This window comes from Drosophila mojavensis, unplaced genomic scaffold, assembly GCF_018153725.1.
Source record: "Drosophila mojavensis isolate 15081-1352.22 unplaced genomic scaffold, ASM1815372v1 contig_80, whole genome shotgun sequence".
NCBI classification, from domain to species: Eukaryota; Metazoa; Arthropoda; class Insecta; order Diptera; family Drosophilidae; genus Drosophila; species Drosophila mojavensis.
Genome location: NW_025318906.1, coordinates 14,308,990 through 14,315,720, shown reverse-complemented (window position 1 = coordinate 14,315,720; position 6,731 = coordinate 14,308,990).

Below are 6,731 nucleotides of genomic sequence, written 5' to 3'. Positions count from 1 at the left end.
GTACGAGAACAGAGGTCGATAAGCTCATTAAATGCCACCCGAGTGTCGAAAACAGTGAAAACTGCACTTAAAGCCAGCTATTGTGTTGCACTGAAAGCCTTTTCGATGCCAGTGTTGCAAAACTTTAAAACAATGTTGCGAATTGCAGTTAGAGTTAAAATAAATGCCTATATGGTTTAGGTTTAAGTTATATATCATAGATATATATATTTTATGGTTTAAGTTCTTGAAATCACGAATAAATTTGAAAAACTTTTTCCCTTTTAAGCTATTTAAAAGTTTATTAGCTTACACAAAGAATATTTGGAAAATTAATAAGCCCATCCATTCATCATTATTTTACTACATACTCATTAAGGTCCACCCTCTGCAAATATACGTCATATCCAAAACTACATACTATCCTTATGCATTTTAAATAGACAGAGAGCTTATAGCAAAGCTGGCTAAACCAGAGACCGACGTTAATTTACTAGCATTTGGTAATTTTCATTTTTAGATCAGCTTAAAATTGTAAATTCTGAGTGAATCTCTGTGGCAGGCTTAAAGGATGTTAAATGTAATTTGCATCTAGCTAGTACTACGACCATCATACGCATATTTTAATTTCTCTAAGCCTAATCTTTATGAAGTTTTGCATAATTTATGCGTGGGGCAGTTGGGCGAGGCTGGGTTGCTGATGGTGGCTACACCTTTTGCTGCTGGAGCTCTCGTATAAAGGGCATATAATGAATTAAAAAAAGAAACTCGGGATAAGGATTTAATGGCAACTGCTTAAGCCGCACGTAGCTGTTCTTTTGTCGCTCCCGACAGGTGGCACAGAGCAACAGCAACAGCAACAACATGAGCAGCAGCAGCAGCAAGAGCAGCAACAACAATAAGAATAATAATAATAAATAATTAAAATACAACACGAGCATTCCATTGTCATGCTCAGCAGTGAAATGCTCCTGCGGCAACTACAGTGTGTCCCATTGCAAATGAACTCACGGGTTAATTATGGGCCATTGAGGGCACTTGTGTCGCTTACCAAATTAAAATGCGAGCAACTCACACACACACACGCAAACACACACACACTCGCACACCTACCACCTGCCTTGTTGCTAGCATAATTACAATATTGAGGTACTTAACGAGCAAACGGCTCTCCGATGCGGGCATCAATTATTGAAGTTTCCATTGTCAACATTGTGCCGGCGCTTTAATTTTACTTGACATTCGCTTGAGTCGCTACATAAACAAACGAAGATCCTGTAAAACTCTCACAGACCTGTGGCTCTGACATGTGTAAAGTGGCACTCGATTAGCTTTAAGTGGCTCACAATTTAGTCAACTCGAGAGTTGAGCACATACGAGATGCAAAAATGCCAGCTAGGAGAGTGTTTCGAGTGAGTTGTTTAGTCAGCATTATGCACTATATAAATATACAGAGTTTGCTCATTGACCCCTCAAGATAATAGAACTCTCATGGTCATTGACCTCCCAAGGTCGAGACTGCTCGACAACGACGTCCCCTGACCCTTCGATCAATTGGTATTTCAAAAATTAAAATTAAAACATTTTGAGATGAACTCGATATCCGCGCTGTATATACGGACATTTGAGAGAAAAAAATGAAGTCTCTAGCTCTTATATCTATTGAGATCAACGCGCTCATATATTCGGACAGACGGACGGATAGGACTCAAACGACTCAGTTCTTCACCCTGATCAGGAATATATATACTTTATTGGGTCTGCCACGCCTCCTTCTGCCTGTTACATACAGATCAAGAAACCCATTATTTCCCGATTTCCCGATTTCCCATTTTCAATGGGTTCAGGGTATAAGAAGTCATAACTTAGCTGCTGTCTGATTTTGTTAAAGTGTAACTAACACATATATATTGCAATAATACAAATATTGCAAAAAACATAATTATTTATTTGAAATTACACTGTACTACCACAATTTCATGCATAACATAAAATTGATTTATTTTTAATGCCTTATTTCTATTATAAATCAAATAAATATTTAAAGTATTCAATCATCAAACGAGCTGCCACGCCCGCACCAAATATCAAGCTGAATAAATAATAAGCAAAATGCGGATAATGCAATGTGCGGATAGTCCAGTAATTGTCAGTTAACAAGAGCTGACCGCCAAGGGAGCCACTTATTAGCTATGAAAATTTGTTTCTGACCGTCAGTTGGCAAGCATTGAGCAATCTACTCCAACCTCTGGCTTATGAAAGGGAAATTTCTCTAGTTTTTTACTATGCAAATTGCTAATTGTAGTCATCAACGGTGCGCCGTGTTTCTTCCTAATGAGAAATGCAAAACACTCGCAATTTATAAAAAATAGAAAAACGAGAAATGAAAATGTTCAATGCCAAAAGGAATAAAGTGAGCAGCAGAGTAAAAATTACGCGCTGACTCAAGGCTCGCACTCGTTACAGCTACTTTATACAGATATATACAGATAGATATATACATATATAAAGACTATGTATATATACATACTGTATAGAAACTTAAGTGCCCAGAAATGCGTGCGCACTGAGGCGTACAAATTGTTTGGGGACCAGCGTAAAGATGGAGAGCGAAAGGAACGCCAAGTGCTTCCATCTCCAAATGGAAAAAAACCCTGGACAAGGCATGGCACGGAGGGGCGGGCACAGGCGCAGGCACAGGCCCAGGCACAAGCAGAGGCGATGCTATGGATTTAAACAAAAGTTCCCAGACGTATTTTTTATTTTCATTTGCACTACATGCCGCATTATGCAAAGAGCGCACAGTGAATATAAAGGTCCCAAAAATGAGCACTGCATGGGGGCAAGGGGGCGTGGCAGCGGCGCACTGAATGTAACGGATGCTATTGCAAGTGCTAAAAACTTGGTGTGAAGTATTTGCATGAGAATGCAGAATATGCAGAAAAAGGTGCCAAGGCAAACTAAAAGTAATATAATAATATGAAGATAAAGAACAACAAATTTTCTACTCTTTGCTACCTGACACAGCCGAATTTCCATAAGCACCTCTTAAGTAGATGCTATTAAGCAGCTACTATATTAAAAAAGTAAAACTGCATTCAATTTAAAGAGCTCGCACTTTTTTCAGAATATGAATAGTAACCAAGCGAATTGCATGCATTCAATTTATTTTAATTATTAAATTTGATTTTTTTAATTAACATAAAAATACTAGTTAACTATAACAAGAAAATATAGTAAATAAAAAAAATATATATATATTATATTAAGTATATAATTATAAATATTAATTTAAATTTATTTATATTATTAATGTACATTTATATATAACAAAAAAAATTTTGTAATAATTAAAAATATTTGGTATATTTTATTTATGTTTTTTTTTATCAATAAATAAATTTTTTAACTACTATTAATTTTTAATATATATTAAAGTGGAATAGAAAAAAAAAATTTATTTTAATTAAAATGTCATTTAATTATATAGATTAAATATTGATTTATATACAATTTGCTTCGCATTTATACTACATACATTTATATTTATTTTGATTTATTTAAGATTCTAACAATTGCCAAAATTATCTTGTTACGTATTTCCGACAAAAATCCTTCCACAAAATGTTGCCCCTCCGTTGCATACATTGTCGCAGCGACAACTGAAACTTTCAGCCGAACCCCGGACAGTTGCAGCGCTTTGTATAACAGTTTGGGGCAATCGTATAACAATCAGCGCAACGCTTTGGGAAATGAAACGCCACTTACTGAGGGCATAATGAAAGCAAAAGACTCTGTCTGTTCGTTCGCTTGCACAAAGAATGAGATGAAGAAGGTTTACATAAATTTACACAATTTGAGGAAAGTTCATTTGCATATTTTATGCATTTGCGAACGTGGAACGAACATGGCCAAACGAGCCGGAGAACTGAGAACAGAGAACAGAGCAGACCTGCTGCAATTAAGGCTATCAACTTCTACATACATTGAATTTTGAATGGAGATAGGCAAATGTTTAATAATGTGACATATGGAAATCATAATAGGCGCTTGCCTACACCAGGACAGAGGACAGAGGACGTAGAACGACGCCTATATGATAGTTAATGGCGTGGAAATGGGCATGCCATTGGGTGGAGAGAAATAAAAGTTATTTTATGGCCAACTAATACGTTATAATTAATTATAATTGGAAATACAGAGGCGTAGAGGTGATTAGGGTAGCAGCGAATAAAGAGTGAGAGGAAGAGAATAGGAAAGAGTCATGTAAACTATTGAAAAAAATATGGGATTAGGCCTCTTCCATGTATTTATCAACTAATATGACATTACTGCATAATTAAATAGGATTAAAATATATGGGAATATAGGAATATTGGAATCTCATTAATGAAATGGGATAAATGAAATGCTTATTAGAGGTTCTTCAGAGATATGTTTAAGACCCTTCCTATATTACTCTTCTATATATATTAGGATACATTAAGAACATCTACATTAAATAAATAATATATAATTGCACATTTGTATGTGCTTAGAGTCATCTGATGCACAAGCTAAATTCACGTGCTACTTAGTTAAAATAGTTAGTAACCCAAAAAAAAGGAGCATAAGAGATATGTAAAAAGTCGCACGGAAATTGAACTTCCGATGCAAAAGTAGTAAAGTGCACTGGAAGAGGCGGACAGGGAGCAGTGATACGGACGGAAGCCATCCGAAAGTCCAAGTATCAGAAAACAGGCTGCAAACTAAACTCGACTAACCCAATCTGAACTCAGCTGAACTGAACTGAACTGAACTGAGCTGAGCTGAGTTGGGCATGGGAACTGCAACAGAAACAGAAATGAAAATAAAGTGCAAAGTGTCACACACACACAGAGACACACCCATACACACACACACATACAATGTTGCAGTTTAAAAGAGAGAATACGGAGGTGTTGGAGGAGCAGAGCAACTGTGGGCTGATAATGCTGATGGCTCCTAAACTGCTCGGAGGCCGTTGCATGCAGAGAACCCATGCCCTCTGCTAGCTGCAGCTGATGACGACGCAGACGGCTGGGCAGCTGGCCAGAGGGGAGAGCGAGAGGAAACAACGAATAGCCATGAATGAATGAATGGCGAATTGTGGCCACGATGGCGAAACTAACACCAGAACCCACACCACGCCAAGCCACACCAGGCCATGGCAGCGTGATTACAACAACAATTAGTGGCACACAGAGCCCAAAAGCGAAGCCAAGCAAAACGAGCAAAAGAAGCTGCCGCCAGCCACAGCCGACGCTGGATAACCAAAATAATGTGACAAGGCTAAATGCCGTAGCTGACATTGCACAGCTACCAAATCCAAGCAACTGCCAAGCCAACAGCGCCAACCAGACAAAGGAGCCAAGGAGGTAGTACTCGTCGTTGCCCAGCTCCTCCTCCTCCTGCTCTACCTACCACTACTACTGCTTCTCCTCCTACTGCTCTTTCTTCTACTACTACTACTGCTTTACCTCTAACTTTCTCTCCTCCCTCTGCCCCTTCTCCTACTGCTCCACCTTCTGATCCCATTCAAGATTCGAAAATGTTGCAGTTCAGCTAAACTTCTTTCGCTTGTAATTACTTTAAAACCTAATTGTGTTGCCCTTTCAGCAATCTTTAAGAAAAGCAGAAGCAGAATCACAATCACAGTTAATTGCTGACGTAGATCTTTCCTCAGTCTGGTATTCATCTCTTGTGAAAGAAATATAATATAAATATTATGCAATATACAAAGGAAATATTTGCAATACTTTTTTAAAGAACTTGAACTTGGAACTCAAGAACTAAATGGTATCGATAGATCATCTGTCAGATTATAACTATCGAAAATAATATAATTCATATTAAACTCTATTATAGATATAAACAGACATGACTGATATTATTTGCGAGTGATTGTATGACAGTCTGGTATTCAAATTCAGGTTCTCACTCTTCAATTCCCTCTTAACTCCATTAATACCATAAACAATTTTATAGAGTCTCGCAAATCAAAATTCCTGTTTGGCTAACATGGCATGGCCGACATGATTTCTGTAGCTGCAGCTCGTGGCTGCAATCAACGTACTTCAATCGATTATAAAATGGCCAGTAAAACCACACACAGACATGCTGGCAGCCATAACTGTAACTGTAAATGTAACTGTAACTTTTGCAATTTGACTGCATGCTATATGTATATGTATATGTATACGTTGTTGCTTAACTGCCCGTACTTATAAATGTGGCTACGAATTCATGGAATTTTGCTCTCTTTTCGGCTTTGGCTGGCCAGAAACTGAATAGCATATTCAGTGGGCTCAATTTGTGCAATTTAGGGAATTTTTAGACTTGGACAACAAATGTCAAAAATAAAATTTTGTACATAAATGCAAGATAAAATAAAGTAAATAATTTAGTTAAAATTATATGAAAATTTATTAAATAATTGAAAATAATTTATTTTCTAAAACTAGCATTTATAAAAAAAAAAAAAAAAAAAAAAAAAAAGTTTTTGAAGTTTAAGATATGCTTGAAAAGTGTTTGAAAAATATTTTTTTTTAATGTGCCCTTATTAATTAAAATAACTTTTAATTTATATGTTAATAAAATAACAAATATAAATTCATAAAAATTTATTTTAACCATATGTCTCATATAGAAAATATTGTAAATTAAAAAGTCTCTAGTTTTGCCGTGTGCATACGTATGCACAGACATACATATATAAAAAAAAATATATATAT